The sequence below is a fragment of the Sinohyriopsis cumingii genome, chromosome 18 (assembly GCF_028554795.1).
Source record: "Sinohyriopsis cumingii isolate HCF-2022 chromosome 18, ASM2855479v2, whole genome shotgun sequence".
Classification (NCBI taxonomy): domain Eukaryota; kingdom Metazoa; phylum Mollusca; class Bivalvia; order Unionida; family Unionidae; genus Sinohyriopsis; species Sinohyriopsis cumingii.
Genome location: NC_142978.1, coordinates 63,450,251 through 63,467,135, shown reverse-complemented (window position 1 = coordinate 63,467,135; position 16,885 = coordinate 63,450,251). Strand labels below are relative to the sequence as shown.

The 16,885-nt window shown below is 36.8% G+C and overlaps 2 protein-coding genes across 4 annotated transcripts in view; one reads left to right on the top strand and one right to left on the bottom strand.

Annotated features, from left to right (window-relative positions):
• Positions 1–16,885, top strand: part of LOC149776785 (uncharacterized protein C22orf15-like) — a 150,336-nt gene that overhangs the window by 3,183 nt on the left and 130,268 nt on the right. The window contains exon 2 of one of the 2 annotated variants that reach the window (XM_089941475.1): positions 4,905–4,960. The exons of the other annotated variant lie outside the window; for it this stretch is intronic. The gene's annotated coding sequence lies outside the window, so the exon portion shown is untranslated. The remainder of the gene's footprint in view (positions 1–4,904; positions 4,961–16,885) is intronic. 2 annotated transcript variants of the gene reach the window in all.
• The window catches only part of LOC149776786 (uncharacterized), a 183,011-nt gene that overhangs the window by 146,560 nt on the left and 19,566 nt on the right, over positions 1–16,885 (bottom strand). The gene's annotated exons all lie outside the window — the stretch shown is intronic.

Here is a 16,885-nt window from a genome sequence, read left to right as displayed (position 1 = left end):
CCCAATTGTGGCTATTAAGCAATAGCTAGACCTGATAAATACGTACCATTTGAAAGATGAGAGTGAAACAGAAACAAGACAAAGAACTGGAAAAAAACTGACAAAACAATTTGAGTGATCAACTGGTTTTCTGGAATGCTTAACTAGCAGATTAGGGCCAAAATGAAGTAATCTGACTTATCAGTATTTACTTTGTTACCAAACAGAATAATTTTGTTTACACACAAGTTTAATGATGCTGTTATTGTTTTGGGTTTAATACCATTTTTCAACACATGATAGGCTATACATGGCAGCCAGTATAACCGGTGGAGGAAGAACCCATGAAAACCCCCATAAGAACCACCAACCCAAGGGAAGCTACTGGCAAACTTTCTCACATACTCACATAGGCCAAGCTTGAGACTCGAACCCATGAAGACAACACAAGTTTAATATATAAAATGATAATAGTAGCACATGTAGTAAAGATCATATCAACAATTATAAACAATACCAATAAGCATACCTGCTCAGTATTTATGATTTCTCTTGATGATTTTGTCCAGCTCATACAACCTACGTAACCTGTCCAAAGAACCCACTCATTAGAACAGTTACATCCTGTTCCGCTCTACAAACATGTATAACAGTGTGCATGCTTTATTCACAAGTATTTACATTATGCATGATTATTTGCATTGAGAAAGATAATTCTGCCAGACTATGCATGTACTTCAATACCTTTTTCTGGAGTGCAATGAATGGTCACTGAAGGGTCATACCAACATTTCATCCCACCAGTCACTAATCCTTTGGACATACTTAGGATCACTTCTGGCATAGTTTTGCATCAACAATATCATAAATCAACAAATACCGAAACAAGAAACTTACATAATACCATGACAGTATTATGCTTTATAATTCAAATACATTAAACAAGGAGGAAAGTAATTCCATTTGATAAACAAACTGAGAGTGCTGTCTAGCCATTTCTACTTTTTCTTTTTGCATTCAAATGCAAAATAAGCCAAATCCCTGCTGCATTAAACAATGTCATTTGAATATGGTGTACTGGTCGCAAACATCGGGTTGTGATATAGTGCACTATAAACAAGCATGCTAAAGTCATATTACCCAAAAATTGGTTGTGCTGGCTCCACTGGCAGCAAGGAGGTTTATAAACCTCAAATAACAAGACAGTGATCCACTGAACTAATGAATCAATGATTCGCTCCGATCAGCTACAAGGTTAGTGAAACAGGCTAGTGACCACGGCTAACAAAACCACTCCAGAAAATGGAAGGGAATACCTCCACATTCCTGCTGACTGCACCGACCAAAATTTCATTTTGCTTGACCTCTATCTTCATATTTTTTCAATTTCCCTTTTGTTTGGCATGCACACTAGGTAACCATACTGTAAATTCACACATAAGTACTTATTTTTCTTGGCAGTTTCTTTTTTTTAGCATTTGCAGATTGTACAAATTCACAGCTTTGTAAGACTTGTATACTTTAAAATTCATGATTACAAAAAAAAGAAGGTAGATTCTCATTTCCATTTTACTTGTTAATTTATGAATTAGAAACAGTATACTTCAAGCCATAAAAATGACAAATTGTATTCAGTCCTTTTGTTAGTTTAGAAATCAATAAATAATTGTATTTTATCCTTGCTTGGAAATGAAACAGTGTTTCGAGCCATGTTGTATTAAATTCATTGCAACTTGAGTTATGCCCTTACAATCTGTAGATAACAGTTAAATACATTGATATTTGTTTCATCAAAGAACTACAGAACTGTGCAAGAGGTGACCCACCAACATGGATGAAATGAATGCCCAGTCTTGAGGTTAGCTGATTACTGAAGAGTGCATTTAATTATCCAACATGGATGAAATGAATGCCCGGTCTTGAGGTTAGCTGATTACTGAAGAGTGCATTTAATTATCCAACATGGATGAAATGAATGCCCGGTCTTGAGGTTAGCTGATTACTGATGAGTACACTGAATTATCCAACACTAATGAAATGAATGCCCAGTCTTGAGGTTAGCTGATTACTGAAGAGTGCATTTAATTATCCAACAATAAAGTAAATATTAAAGATATTTAACGGCTTTCATCCCCATTAAAATCCATACATTGTCGATGTCTGACAAAATTGTATAGATTTAATAGAGTTTTGTTAGGAGAGTCAGTTTGTGACAGCCCTATCACCTATGATAATGAGAACATGTCTAGACAAGGCTATTCAAATAACAGTGCGTTTATATTACCAGACAGCAGTCATAGGATGCATATCTGGACTTGAAAAATCAAACGACATTGTGGAACAGATATTATTTGTTAGATCACACTCTAAATATTTCTTTAAACATAATACAGAAATAAAAAACATGACTATCATATTTGTGACCAAGATTCATCAGTCTTGTTGAATTATATAGAAAAATCTTTTTAGGAGGCTACCAGGTGATTCTTCATTAAGTGAATGGATTGAGAAAAAGGCTATGTCCAAGTGAATAGAGATTCCATTAAATGTACAAGTGATTTTGTAATTTAAGAACTTTATCTTGAAAACACAATGGAATTATAATATTCATTTTAATTTTCATATTATAAATTGACTGAACCAACTACTTTATATATGTCAAACAATGGCAGACTAATTTGTACTTATATATGTGTCTGTACATTTGTATATATGACATCTTGTTATTTATATTTATAATTTTGAAGTATGGACCATGCAATAAAAATGGAAAATTCTTGGCTTGTTTTATATTGTCTTGTACATAAACTGCTCTTTTGAACTGAAAATTTATTTTTGTCAGATCACGTAATAGAAAATAATTAACAAAGTGCTACAGATCCATTTCACTTTCCAGAATTTAATTAGTTTCTTCAGTTTTCTTCAACCAGAATTGCATTAACTTGGCTTATTGCTGAAATTATTCTTTCATAACTGGGATATAACTTAAAGCCAGTCTCCCAATTTATAATACATGATGGTGAAGGTAATTTCACATGTAATTTCTCAATCAAACTTTAGTCAGGTAATAATGATGGTCTCAGAAAGTTGTGACCTCTGTTGAAGGGGCCCCAAATGACCTAGTGGTCTAGCGCTCTCCGTTACGGATCACTGCCGTCTCACCTCTGTCTGCATGGGTTGGAGTCTTGGATTCGGCTAATGTGGGTATGTGAGAAAGCTTGCCAGTAGCTTTTCGTGGGTCGGTGGTTCTTTCTGAGGTCTTCCTCCACCATTAATACTGGCCGCCATGTATAGCCTACCGTGTGCTCAAAAATGGCATTAAACTCTAAAACAACAACAACAACCTCTGTTGAAAAGTATATTTACACAGAAATATTGAAGAAAAAAACAAAAGAATTTACCATGCTTACTGGCTTATATGTCGTGTCCAACAGCAAACAATATAGACAGCAATTTACTGTCACAAAAACGTATCTTGTTCTACAAATCAAAAGGAAGACCAATTCTAATAAACTACAGAGAATAAGATCTGCTGGCACATTATGCATCAGCAGATCTGTGTCTGTGCACTTTGACTTGACTAAAAAGTATGTATACAGTGAGATATATTTTACTGAACTGCAATAGCTTATCATATTGAAAACAAATGAATTGGTTATTGCTAGTTAGTTTGCTGGCTATATCACCCACGATCTATTTTAAGGACACTGCTATGCGTTGGTGTCCACAAACATGTGTCGTTTTTGTGTGTAATGTGAGACATTGGATTGTGGAGTGACAGAGTTGTTCAAAACTACTAATTTATAATTGGCATAATTATTCTTTCCCCTAACAAAGACTTGGATCAGGTGTTAGGACTGATTGAAAGATTCCAGGACAAAGAAACAATTCAGACTATTGAATCTACAACATCAGTCTTCTATGAAGAATGAGCAGGCACTAGACATGGAACCTGTAGGTTACTGCGCACAATGTCAAATGTATAGGACAAACAGGTAAAATGGATAAAGGTGTCCTAAAAACAGCTAAAGGTATCCTGGAAAAGGAACAGAGTGTTATTTAACTTGTCAAAATTAAACTTTTCAAGGTTAGTAACAATGACATCTGAGCACTAACTTTTGGATGGCAAAATATACAAGACATACTGAGATCAGTGGGGAACGAAGTCAAATACAAGAGACACTTGAAAGGACTGTTGCTCTACTGTGAGCCAAAAGAATTTTGAGGAATTCAAATAAAACTATTTCTTCCTTTTTAACTGTAAAGTGTTTAAACTATACCTGTTCTTCTTCTGCAATAACGGGATTTTCAAATTGGCATCATTCACATTAGGACAAAATACATGTAGACATCATCAGAAGTTTTTTGATGAAAACCCCATTTCATAAAGATCAACAATTCAGAAGAGTGACAACAAGATTTTTAAGACAGTCATCCTGACAGCCATACTGAATATACAATTGGCACCATTTTCATTCAGGATTTGGCAAAAATATGTCACAATAATCATCCATTCAAGAGGAATAGTGACAACAAGGTTTGTAAGACATATTGTGGCAGCCATATTTGATGTATCACTCACATCACTTTTATTTAGGACCAGTTATGTTTCATAAGAAGTGTATTGGCCAAAACCCCATGCTGACATAGCCATCCATTTGGAAAAGAAAAGAGATAACAATATTTTCTATTTAGGAGGAGTAACATTAACACAATTTTCAAAATGGATGCTGTGGTACTGGACATCACCATTTTCATTAAGTTAGAAATGACTATTTAAAGAGAGATGTTGATCCCTATTACCTGTAAGGTATATAACTGGTGTATCCCATAATGTTCTCTGTCTTTCTGAATAATGTTGCTACTAAAGATCTCAAAATCCTATGATTTCTATTATCTAATAATGAACACTATATTGTCTTCAGGTTGGTTAAAGAGATTGGAGACTGTGGTATCCCTTCATGTTGCAGATATCCCTGAGGTATTTATTTATTCTCAACTGAAATTCCCTTTTAGTCTCACCTACATATTGTTTGCCACAAAGCTAGCAGGTTAGTAAGTGAATAAATCAATTTGTGGTACAACGAATGTTCTTGAAAATATCTTAGATTTATCCATTTTCAAGCATAAGATGCAATTAATGGTCTCACAATCTAGTACCTTTTTGCAATGTTTAACCCATAAAACCTGGGTGCTTATTCAAAATCTTACCTTTTATTAACTGATTGCTTGATTTGGAACCAAATTTCTGCACAAAGATTGGTTCCTTTGGAACCTGTCCAGCACAAGAGATCTTACTGCACACTGGTTAAGAGGGCTAAGATACTGATTGGAGAGATGATATTCTGGTTTATTAGCAGCCTCAGTTCTGGCTACTGGTGTTAAACCTTCATGATTGGGTATGTCCTGGGCCGGATTATCCATTGGGCAAAGTGGACAATGTGCCCAGGGCCCCCAAGACTCAAGGGACCCTGTATATTATTGTCTGATTTCACAGGGAATGTTGTTAATAGTACTGTAACCATATCTATGGACAAGGCAGATAGCTACGGGCCCCTATGTTGGCTGTGCCCAGGGTCCCCAAAGGCCTTAATCTGACCCTGGGTAAGTCAGTGTATTAAGAAAAGAGTCTTTAACTTCCTTTCTCACTTCAGTATTATCCTTAAGTAATTTACCATATTTGGCTTCACACAATTACTGATAAATTTATTTTAATGCTGCATCCATATTATCAAGCTGATCTGGCAGTTAGTTGTCTCTGAGTGTTTTTTTTCTCTCTCCATTTCAAAGGCTTTTTACTTATCCGCTGTGTTGAGTGTATGAGTACAAGTAAGGGTTGCTAGTTTCTTCGGGAGTATATTGCTCCAAAAAGTTACACAAATGTGGCAATTAGTGAATCTTGAGCATAAGCTGATCTCTAACCCTCCAACTAATTTGTCTCTTGTGGTTGCACTCTTCAAGATAATCAGCTACATTCTGTAGCCTGACAAATTCTGATAGTTATTTCCTATCTTCTTTGAAGAAAGGGATTATTTGGTTGGGTAGTAGCAGGTGCTTGTCTTGGTTGCATTCCGAAACTAGATTATCCAGTTTTCTATTTTTTGTTGATGTTTGCATCTCTAATCACTGTAGTTGTGGAAGAGCTGGTAGAGAAGTGCTGATGCACTTCTGTAGAAGCTCAGTGGGCTCTCTGTGGAATTGGGATCTATAAGACTTCCTTTGCTTTCAATTGAATTTGAATGTCTCCACATCGTAACAGGCAGCACTTTAACCATTTTCATTAAGACAAACTGGACATCGTAAGAAGCCTATTGGTGAAAACCTCATGTCAATATGACTTTATGTTCAAGCAGAGTAATGATAGCAAGAATTTTAAGATGGCTGCCATGGTGACCACACTGGATGTCAGATCAGTGCCATTTTTATTTAGCACCAGCCAGACATTGCAAGAAGTTATTCAGTGAGAAAACCCAATGCAAATATGGCCATCCCTGTAGAAGTACCCATAACAAAATTCTGAAGATGGACACTGCAGTGACCATGTTGGACTAACATTGGTACCATTTTCATTTAGGACCAAGTAGCCATCATAATAAGACATTCAGTGAAAGCTTCATGTTGATATAACCTTCCATTCATGTAGCAATAACAAGATTTTCAAGATGGCTGCCATGGTGGCCATTTTAAACATCAGCTCGTTATCATATTCATTTAGAACCAACCAGACACCATAAGAAGTCACTGAGTGAAAAACCTATGTTGATGTGACCATTCATTCTGGAGGAGTAGCAATAACAAGATTTTAAAATGCTGTAGTGGCCATATTGAATCTCATATTGTCATCATCTTCATTTAGGCCAAACCATACATCATAAGACATCTTTTAATGAAAACATGATTTGATAAGACAATTCATTTAAGAGTAGCTGTAACAAGATTTTCAAGATGGCTGCTGAATACTGGACCTCTGGCACCAATTAGGGACCAATTAGACAATATAATAAGTCTTGTAGTGAAAATCTCATGCTGATATGACCATCCGTTCAGAAGGAGTAACTATAACAAGATTTTCAAGATAACCACCATGGGGCCTTATTGGACATTTTCTTTAGGATCAACTAGACTTAAGAAGAATTTCTGTGAAAACCCTATTCTAACATGACTATCAAATCAGGAGGAGTCAATATAACAAGATTTACAAGATGGCCAATCCTGTGGCCATATTTGATGCCCAAGCAACACCATTTTTATTTGGGACCAACTAGACTATGGGATGAACGTGCATATAAAATTTCATTCCCAATCATTTATGGGGAGTATCAACAATAAACTTGTTCTAATTGACAGATGAATGACAGATGATGAGCAGCATATCATCCCATAAACTCAACAGGTTTATGATCAATTGAGCAAAAATGTTTTGTATACTGATTACCAAAATATCAAATTAGAAAGATGAAGTACTGTTTGCAAGATTTAGAGAAATGAGTTAACTGGTTTTAAAATTAATAAAATGTCTTCCAGCACAACACTAAGTCTAGGCCATTCTGCTATCCAGGTAACAATCCGTACAACCAGTCACATGATCATGACACAAAGTTCATGAAAGAACTGATTGGGATTGAGCAGAGCCCCAAATTATCTGCACTAATTGAAACACCATACAACATCCACAATGCTATAACAAATGCATTTAGTAATTGGAACCCCAATTTAAAAAGGCATTACTCTTTTGCAAATTTTGCACAATTTTACAAAATTCAGGAAATCTAATCTTTATGTATATACAGTGTAGTTTGCCTGAAATAATCAAAGGAACCAAGATTTACCTATTTGGAAATCATCGCTGTCTCACAATAACAGACAGACAGACAAAAACTGAATACATGGTCACACTGACAGTTGGCAGACTTTTCTATCATCTTGTATTTATTTATTCATGAAGAGAAGACAGATATTCATACACATGTAAGTAACTTAAACATTATATATATATATATATACACCCACACACAAACAGTATATATACATATATATATATATATATATATATATATATATATATATATATATATATATATATATATATATATATAAATTAAGACATCAATTATACAGTATGTAGATATTCATGGTTATATTTTTTGTTTGAGGAAGCGGACAAATATCAAAATACATGTATGTGGAAGAGGAAATGAAATAAATATTCACCTGTTTGATTGAGTTCTCATTGGCTGAAAGCACATACACAGGTCATATTTACAAACAACTTTCACGGAAAGGTAAAAGCTATCACAATTACTTCCCACAAAGTTGCCATCTACAGTCTTTTGGCCATCTCTTCATTATGCTGTAAATGCTGCTGATAAGTCAAGTACAGCTACAAACAACAAAGACCCTGATAATGAGCTGGCAGATCAGGTTCTATATTGTTTGTTCTACTGATTACCCATTGGAAGCTGCACAGACCCAGATCTTCCAGTGCAATATACAATAGTTGGTCTGTGTCTATGTAGTTTGTAGATGGACTCAACTTATAGCCAAGTATATATGGTATACGGCATGAAAAACTGAAGTTAAGAGTCTTGAAAAAAAAAACACAGCATGCTTATTGTTAAGTAAGTAACATATAGTATACACAAGATCAAATTTCATCTCTAATTGAATCTTACACAAGAAGTTGCCACCCACTGCCAAATGGTCTGAGTACAATAAAATGAGTGATATATATATATATATATATATATATATATATATATATATATATATATATATATATATATATATTCAATCCTAAGTGTGTGATTTGTATAATTTGAATTTTTAACATAGTTTTAATAATTTTCCAGTCATATGTCTACAATGTCTGTATTGTGGCAGTTTATAATGATGTCTAGCATTCAGGCATTATGCTGTAGACATGGAACATGATGTGCCAAGTCACATTATCCTGACACCAGGCTGACCAGTCCTAACACTAACCTCTTAATGCTGAGCACCTAGTGAGGCAGTTGTCAGTATCATTTTTATAAGTCTTTGGTATGACTCAGATGGGTATTGAACCCGCGACCTCCCACATCCAAGGCAGATGCTCTAACGACTAAGTCACCAGAGTGGTCACAATCATAAGCAATAACTGACATAATCCAAGATTTTTCTAATATTGACCTTCACTGCTAATAATTTTGGCTCAATTCAAATAAATGTAAAATTGTATATGCTCGGGTTTTCACAAGATATTGGGATATTCTTAATCAATCTAGTAACAAAAGTGTACATATGGTCAATATCTGCTGATTATCACTCACCTGAGATGCTGTGAATCAGCTTTTCAGGAAATTTGGTTAAAATCAAACACAAGAAACTGATGCAAGAGTTTCACAGTTAAGACAATGAAGTGCCTGCATCCATCATGGGACTTAACTCTGCAAAATATTGCAAAGGTCTTATCATCATTAAATCCATCTGAGACCTTGTTGAGGAGAATTTTATTTGCAAATCTGTTTGAAATTAAACAACAAATGTGAATGCAAGAGTGTTTATAAGTCAGAAGAATGCTTATTCAAGACCATCAAGGGCCTTAACTCTGCAAAAATAAATAATAAATCTGATTTTGATTCAACTTATCCAAGACCTGTATTGAAATCAAATAAAAGATATGAATGCTAGAGTGTGCACATGCCAATGAAATGCTTGTGGTCCATTAAACTCTAGAAAATGATCAAAATCTGGCCATCATCAAACTCATTGATGTGAAGCATCATAGCATATCTGCTTGAAATGAAATGAAAAATTAATTTTACAGTGTGCTCAGAAGCCACTGGGAATGCATATGATAAGTAAGCAAATGGTCAAAGCTCTTAGAAACACCAGCCAAATGTGATTATTACTGAACTCATCTGTGCCCTTCTTGGGATGATCCTTCACAGCAAATCTCACTGAAATCAAATACAAAATGTAGAAGCTAGAGTGATTACATGCTTCTTCAATCGCAGATGGATGTTGAATATTCCATCTCCCACTCTGCCCCAGTGATGGGTCACAAAAAAGGCAAATATAAAAAAACAAATACATATGTATTTCCTGTCAATATCAGTGCTGAAGAAGGTCATGACCAAGCCATGGCTGTCACCCATTTATAGTAATGCTAAATCTGATGGTGTTAGCATTGATACTAACAGGAACATATGCATTATAAATAAATAAAAATATTGGAGTTTTAAAGTTCAGGAGGGACCCTCCCCTCCAAACTCCCTTATAGTGTGCACATCAGAAAACTGTCTGACTATAACTCTTGTCTGACAGGAAGTAAAACCTATATAAAGGTAAAAGATGTAATGCCTTCATTTAAGAAAACTTGTTATCACATTAGACCATCAGAACTTCTCCCTGCCCACCCATCCACTTCACTCAGAAACTGTACAAAAGTAAAAGGCTATCTGTCTACTCCAAATCCATTATCTTACTAGTAAATACTATTAATTCATGAGGTGGCATTATTCATGATGCTCTTCACTTAGTTAATGTACAAGAAACAACAATGTGATGATAATGTAAATGTTAAAGATGATGACAAGGCCCATGCTCAAGATGATGACAAGGTCCATGTTAAAGATGATGACAAGACCCATGTTAAAGATAATGACAAAGTAAATGTTAAAGATGATGACAAGACCCATGATTAAGATGATGACAAAGTAAATGTTAAAGACGATGACAAGACCCATGCTAAAGATGATGACAAGGCCCATTTAAAGATGATGATATTGTCAATGTTAAAGATGATGACAAGACCCATGCTAAAGATGATGACAAGGCCCATTTAAAGATGATGATAAGGTCCAGGTCAAAGATGATAAGGTCCAGGTTGAAGATGATAAGGTCCAGGATGAAGATGATAAGGTCCAGGTTGAAGATGATAAGGTCCAGGTCAAAGATGATAAGGTCCAGGTTAAAGATGATAAGATCCAGATCAAAGAAAAGGTCCAGGTCAAAGATGATAAGGTCCAGGTTAAAGATGATAAGATCCAGGTCAAAGAAAAGGTCCAGGTCAATGATGATAAGGTCCAGGTTGAAGATGATAAGGTCCAGGTTGAAGATGATAAGGTCCAGGTTGAAGATGATAAGATCCAGGTCAAAGATAAGGTCAAGGTCAAAGATGATAAGGTTCTGGTTTAAGATGACAAGGTCCAGGTTGAAGATGACAAGGTCCAGGTCAAAGATGATAAGGTCCAGGCTGAAGATGACATGGTCCAGGATGAAGATGATAAGGTCCAGGTTGAAGATGATAAGGTCCAGGATGAAGATGATAAGGTCCAGGTCAAAGAATATAAGGTCCAGGTTGAAGATGATAAGGTCCAGGATGAAGATGATAAGGTCCAGGTCAAAGAATATAAGGTCCAGGTTGAAGATGATAAGGTCCAGGTTAAAGATGATGGCATGGCCCATGTTAATACTTGTTCCAACTGTAACAGTTTGTTACAGGTCAAATAACAGTTTTGCATTTACAGGTCATGGCAAAATGAAAGAGACCCGCCTGTACCTTTGATCAGTAATACTACTATTACATGTACTACACATAATAAATTCTTTATTTATTGTTGGCAATACATTTAGCATATGCTGATGTTCCTTACTTAGGTCAATACCAATATAACAACCAAAAAGAAAAATGATCAAATGTTTGTAATACTTTCTGAGTATCCTACATGGTCAATTGAAAAAGGATACATTTTAATCTTAACCAAGCTAAGGCTTCTTGCTGGTCTTTCTTATAAAAATAGATGAGCAAACAAAACAAATCACTATTTGATGAATGCATACCAATACCATGAGATTGAGAAAAATGTATGAAGAAGCTACATTCGGCAAAAAAGAAGAGTATCTTCATGCAAATGCACCTATCAGATCTTTAACAGTCCTCTATTTTCTTAATAAGTGACCTTGACCTTTCACCCAAAACAAAACAACCTTCTTCCTTACCCCAAGTGCAAGCCATTCTCAGAGTGGCTGAGATATGACATCAATAACCAATGTTACTGTGCAGAAACAGTTTTGTATTCTGTCAAAGTGACCTTGACATTTGAACTATTGACTCCACAATCAAACAATTTCTTCCTTAAGTTATGTGCAAGCAATTAACAAAGTTTGGTAACTATAGCTTATGGAGAACTCTTTTCTCTTTCAGTATGCGACCATCAAAATCTATAGCTTTTTTTCCTTGCCCCAAATGCAACCCATCCACAAAGTGTGTCTGAGGTGTGTTATTTTGTTCAGAAACTATTTTTGTTTTCTTTCAACCAGTGACCTTGACCTTTAAGCCCAACATCATTAGGGTTCTTCCTTACTCCAAATGCAAGCCAACCTCAAAAAATTTCAGTTCCAACAGCATATAAATTTGTGAGGAAATTAGGGAACAAATTAAGTCAATGTGACTGGTCCATTGTAAATGTGGATCAATGTGCATTTTGACACTCAGAACTGTGTATATTGCTTGAGCCAATTTGTAGACAAATCATGTATCTCTGCCTTGTTCCAACCATCTTAGATTTAGTTCTGTCACATATTATTAACTTTGTGTTATTTCCACACCATCTCTTTCTCAGTCTTACTTAGATTCCACACTATCTCTTTCTCAATCTTACCTAGATTCCACACTATCTCTTTCTCAGTCTTACCTAGATTATGTTATAGTTCTACTTGAGAGGCTCTCTCTGCAAGTGTGGAAACTGTAGTGTCATCAGCTAACATATTAGTAAGGAAATGCTATATCAGCTTGAGAAGTCTATCAGTGTTCAGCACCTTTCCTCAATAGAAGGAGTCCATTATTATTAATATTTGCCATAGTCATTTTCGCCAATGACACATGGTCATGTCTGGTGATCTGTGCCAAAGATGATAAGCTAGTTTGGGGTATTTCTGTGATAAGAAATTCCAGCTCTATATAATACTTGTCCCTATCTCAATTCTGTGTTGGTCATGGTTGGTGCACAGTGATGATAGCTGAATGTCTTTTTTCCTGACAGAGGGAGTATCATTTGCATTAGTTTGTCATTCACATCCTTTGGGAGATTCGTGAGCTTGCTGACTAGATGGCAAAGCCAACATCAGCTTCATGATCCTCTTCTTTACTTTGGCCACTTCAGAAGGTGTAGTTGGCTACTACTCTGTTGTCTTTCCTTATCTAGGTGAGCTTCACTCAGGGCTGATATCTGGATGTTGAATCTGGCCAGCTCTATACCAACTAAAGCCATTCTTTTCTCTGGGCTATATGCTGATGTATACTGCCCATTAGTATGCATACATTCCAGGTACTGATGATGAATTGTCTCCTTGTTAGATTTTTGACTGCTAATTTGGGATCATAGTAAACCATAGTATGTTGACCAAGGTTAAAGTGAAGCAGACAATCTTTAAGGCACCTTTCTAGCCCCTTTCCCATGTAATGGAGGTCAGCAGTGTGATCCTAAAATGAGCTGCTCAGTCACCCTGGGGTTGCCAAGTTCCACTACTGCTGCAGTCCAGTAAAAAGCAACCCTACTTTGGTCCAGTGAAAAGCAACCCTATACCCTGAGCCACCTGTGTGTAGGTCTGCATTCTACTGTTCTCATTCTATCCACACCCACTGCTCTGCCAATTGATAATGTCATGACTTGCATGCAAGTTGGAGTTAAGTGAGTGAAAGCTGTGCAGAATCACCCTCACTCCCCCATCCAGACCTGTCTGAATTCTGTGGCTGAACACAATCTCCTAATCATCAACATAACCTTCTGCATGCCAAAATGCAAAAAGACATCTTGGAAGCACCCACACTCCAAGCACTGGCATTTCATTGATATCATCATAGGGGAACTAACAGACAACCACATGACTAAAAAGTGTACCAAAAAACCTGAAATCTCCAATCGAAGCAGGAGAATGTGGAATAGTCATTTGATGAAGAACTGTGCAGCCAACTTGAAATGACTTATATCAAGGAAACTTGGCATCGTTCTGTGACTCTGTGTACTCAGCTGCATCCAAAACCGTTGGTTCCACCACACACATGCAATCAAGACTGGTTTGTCAAAAATGCTGCTCTCATACAGAGACAACTGGTTTGTCAAAAATGCTGCTCTCATACAGAGACAACTGAATAAGAAACATCTGCTACAAAAGGTCTGTGTAGAAGGAGCATATCATTATCTATGAAGGCAGCCTTCAATAACATCAAGAGACCATCAAATGCAAACTCCAGTAGCTGCAAGACTCTCAGCTGAGCAACAAAGCAGATGAAATTCAGTCCTACACAGACAGGAATGACACTCCTATGATACTCTGAAGACAGTCATTAGGAACATCTCCAATACTGAGTGCTGACAACACCACACTGCTCACTAACAAAGAAAAAATACTGCTGTACAAAAATGGGCAATACACTTCAATAACATCTTCAATCAACAATCATTTACCAATGAGAAGGCACGTGTCAAATGCCCCAAGTGAAAAGCCAACATATCACCTACTGATCATGCAGTAGTGCTGACTGAAACTGTGAAAGCAACTAACCTGCTGTCAAATGTCAAAGCACCTGGAGCAGATGCTATACCAGCAGAAGTCTACATAGCCGGAGGCTCACACATGGCAGAGAAACTGACAACTCTTCCAGTGAATGTAGACTTGAGGAACTATACATAAGGAGAACAAAAAAACATCTATTGTCCACTTGTACAAGTAGAAAGGCCACAAAGAACACTGATACAACTATTGGGACATTTCTTTGCTGTCAACAACCCACAAAATCTTTGTCAGAATTCTGCTGAATCACCTTGTTCATCATATTGATCAAGGGCTCCTGCCTGAGAGTCAGGAAAAGATGAAGGACCATAGACATGGTGTTTGCAACTTTCAACTCCTGATGACATGAACAGAACTCTAACCTGTACACAACAATCATCAACCTCCCAAAAACCTCTGACACAGTCAGTTGTGGGGGCCTCAGGAAAACAATGGCAAAATTTGGTAGCTCACAGAAATTCATAACAATGGTTCAGCAATTCCATGAAGGCATGCTCACCTTGTGTCGTGGACAACATTGAGCCATCTGAACTATTCCCAGTCAGCAAAGGAGTCAAACAATGCTCTGTGTAGGCCACAACCCTCAGCAGTATGTTCTTTGCCATACTTACTGATACAAGACTATGACACTGGAATTAATTTCAGATACCAGTCAAGGCAAGCTCTTCAATCTGAGGAGACTACAGTCAAAGATGAAGTTACAGGACGTGAATGTTCCGTGAATGCAACCTGAGTCTAATATGTAATAGGGTATGGACCATTTCCCTTCAGCTTGTGATAATTTCAGTCTTACAAGCAGTATCATGAATATAGAGGTGACAATGCACCAACCTGCAGCAGGAAAGTCTTATGTTCAGCTTGCAATCACCGTAAATGGCTAAACCCTCCTTGCAGTGGACAAGTTCACAGATCTCTGCAATACACTGTCACATCATTGATGAAACCAATGCCTGAAATGCTAAAGCAAGCATGGCCTTTGGCTGATGAAGCACAAATGTTTGGGAGCACAGAGGCATCAGTCTGCAAACAAAACTAGGTCTACAAAGCCACTGTACTGCCAACCCTACTAAATGCATGTGAAACCTGGATGGTGAAAAGAACTATTTTCACATGGGCTGACTGAGGAAACTGATGAGGATAGGATGAAAGGACTGGGTCCCAGACACTGATTTTCTCACATAGCCAGGCATTCCAAGTGTCCCAAATCTGCTAATGAGATGAGTTGGGCCAGCCACATCAACAGCATGTCAGAAAAGTGACCACCAAAGAAGATCCTCTACAGCGAAATGATGGAGAGATTTCAGGGTGGTCAGAAGAAATGCTTCAAAGGTTCCTTCAGGTCAATCTTGAAACATTTAAACACTGACCCTGAGTCTTGATAAGATCTTTGCACAGGATTGCTCCACCTGGCAGCCTCATCCATTCTGGAACTACAGACTTTTAACTAATGAGAATTGCAGAGGCAGTGCAGAAGCACTGTAGCATAAATCTCAGAACTGCAGCACATCCTAGGTTGATCAAGCAACCCCAAGCAGCATCTCCTGGTCAGTATGCCACAGACAATTGGCCTGATCAGCCCTGCATATACTCACAGAAAAAAACAGTAATGTCACGATGATCTTTGAACTCAAAGGAAGAACAACTCTCAATATGAAAATTCTATATCAGTATGAGAATTCTATATCAATATCAGAATGCAATCAACCTGTCTTAAGCAACCACCTATGGGAAAAGGTAAAACCACATTAAGTCTCAAAACATAGGTGAACCCTGGAACAGAGGTACAATTTCATACTCAAAGAATTCACCATGTAAATTTATTATTTAGAAAATCTGGTAGGAAATGCTTTAATCAATGGATTTCTTCAAGCTTTTCTTTCTTCTATTTTCATGTAGTACAAATTATATACAGTAAAGAAAGCAGCCAAACTCAGCTCTTTGTATGCAACAGCTGTGGTCAGCTGACTCAGAAGTAAAGACCTATGCACACTGTTGACCCAATGATTGGCACTCTGCCATTGTTTAAATTCTTGTGATGTCTTGAGCTGTAAACAACAAAAATAAACCACTACTGCCTTCAGGAGTGCATGAGTTGTCATCCTCAGTTCCTTGCAGAATTTGACACTGCATCCCTTGAAAAAGCTACACTTTCAGATTATCTTAGATGAAATAGAAACTGTAATAATGTTGCATTAACTATTCTTGGATTAAATAGAGTAACCTAATGATTAAATGCATGATGGGTAATTTGTCAACATGTTATCTCATGGATGTTTAAAAAAAGATCTTGTATGTTACATTACCTGTTTGCTTCATTTGGACCATGACACGTGTGTGACATATGCAGACA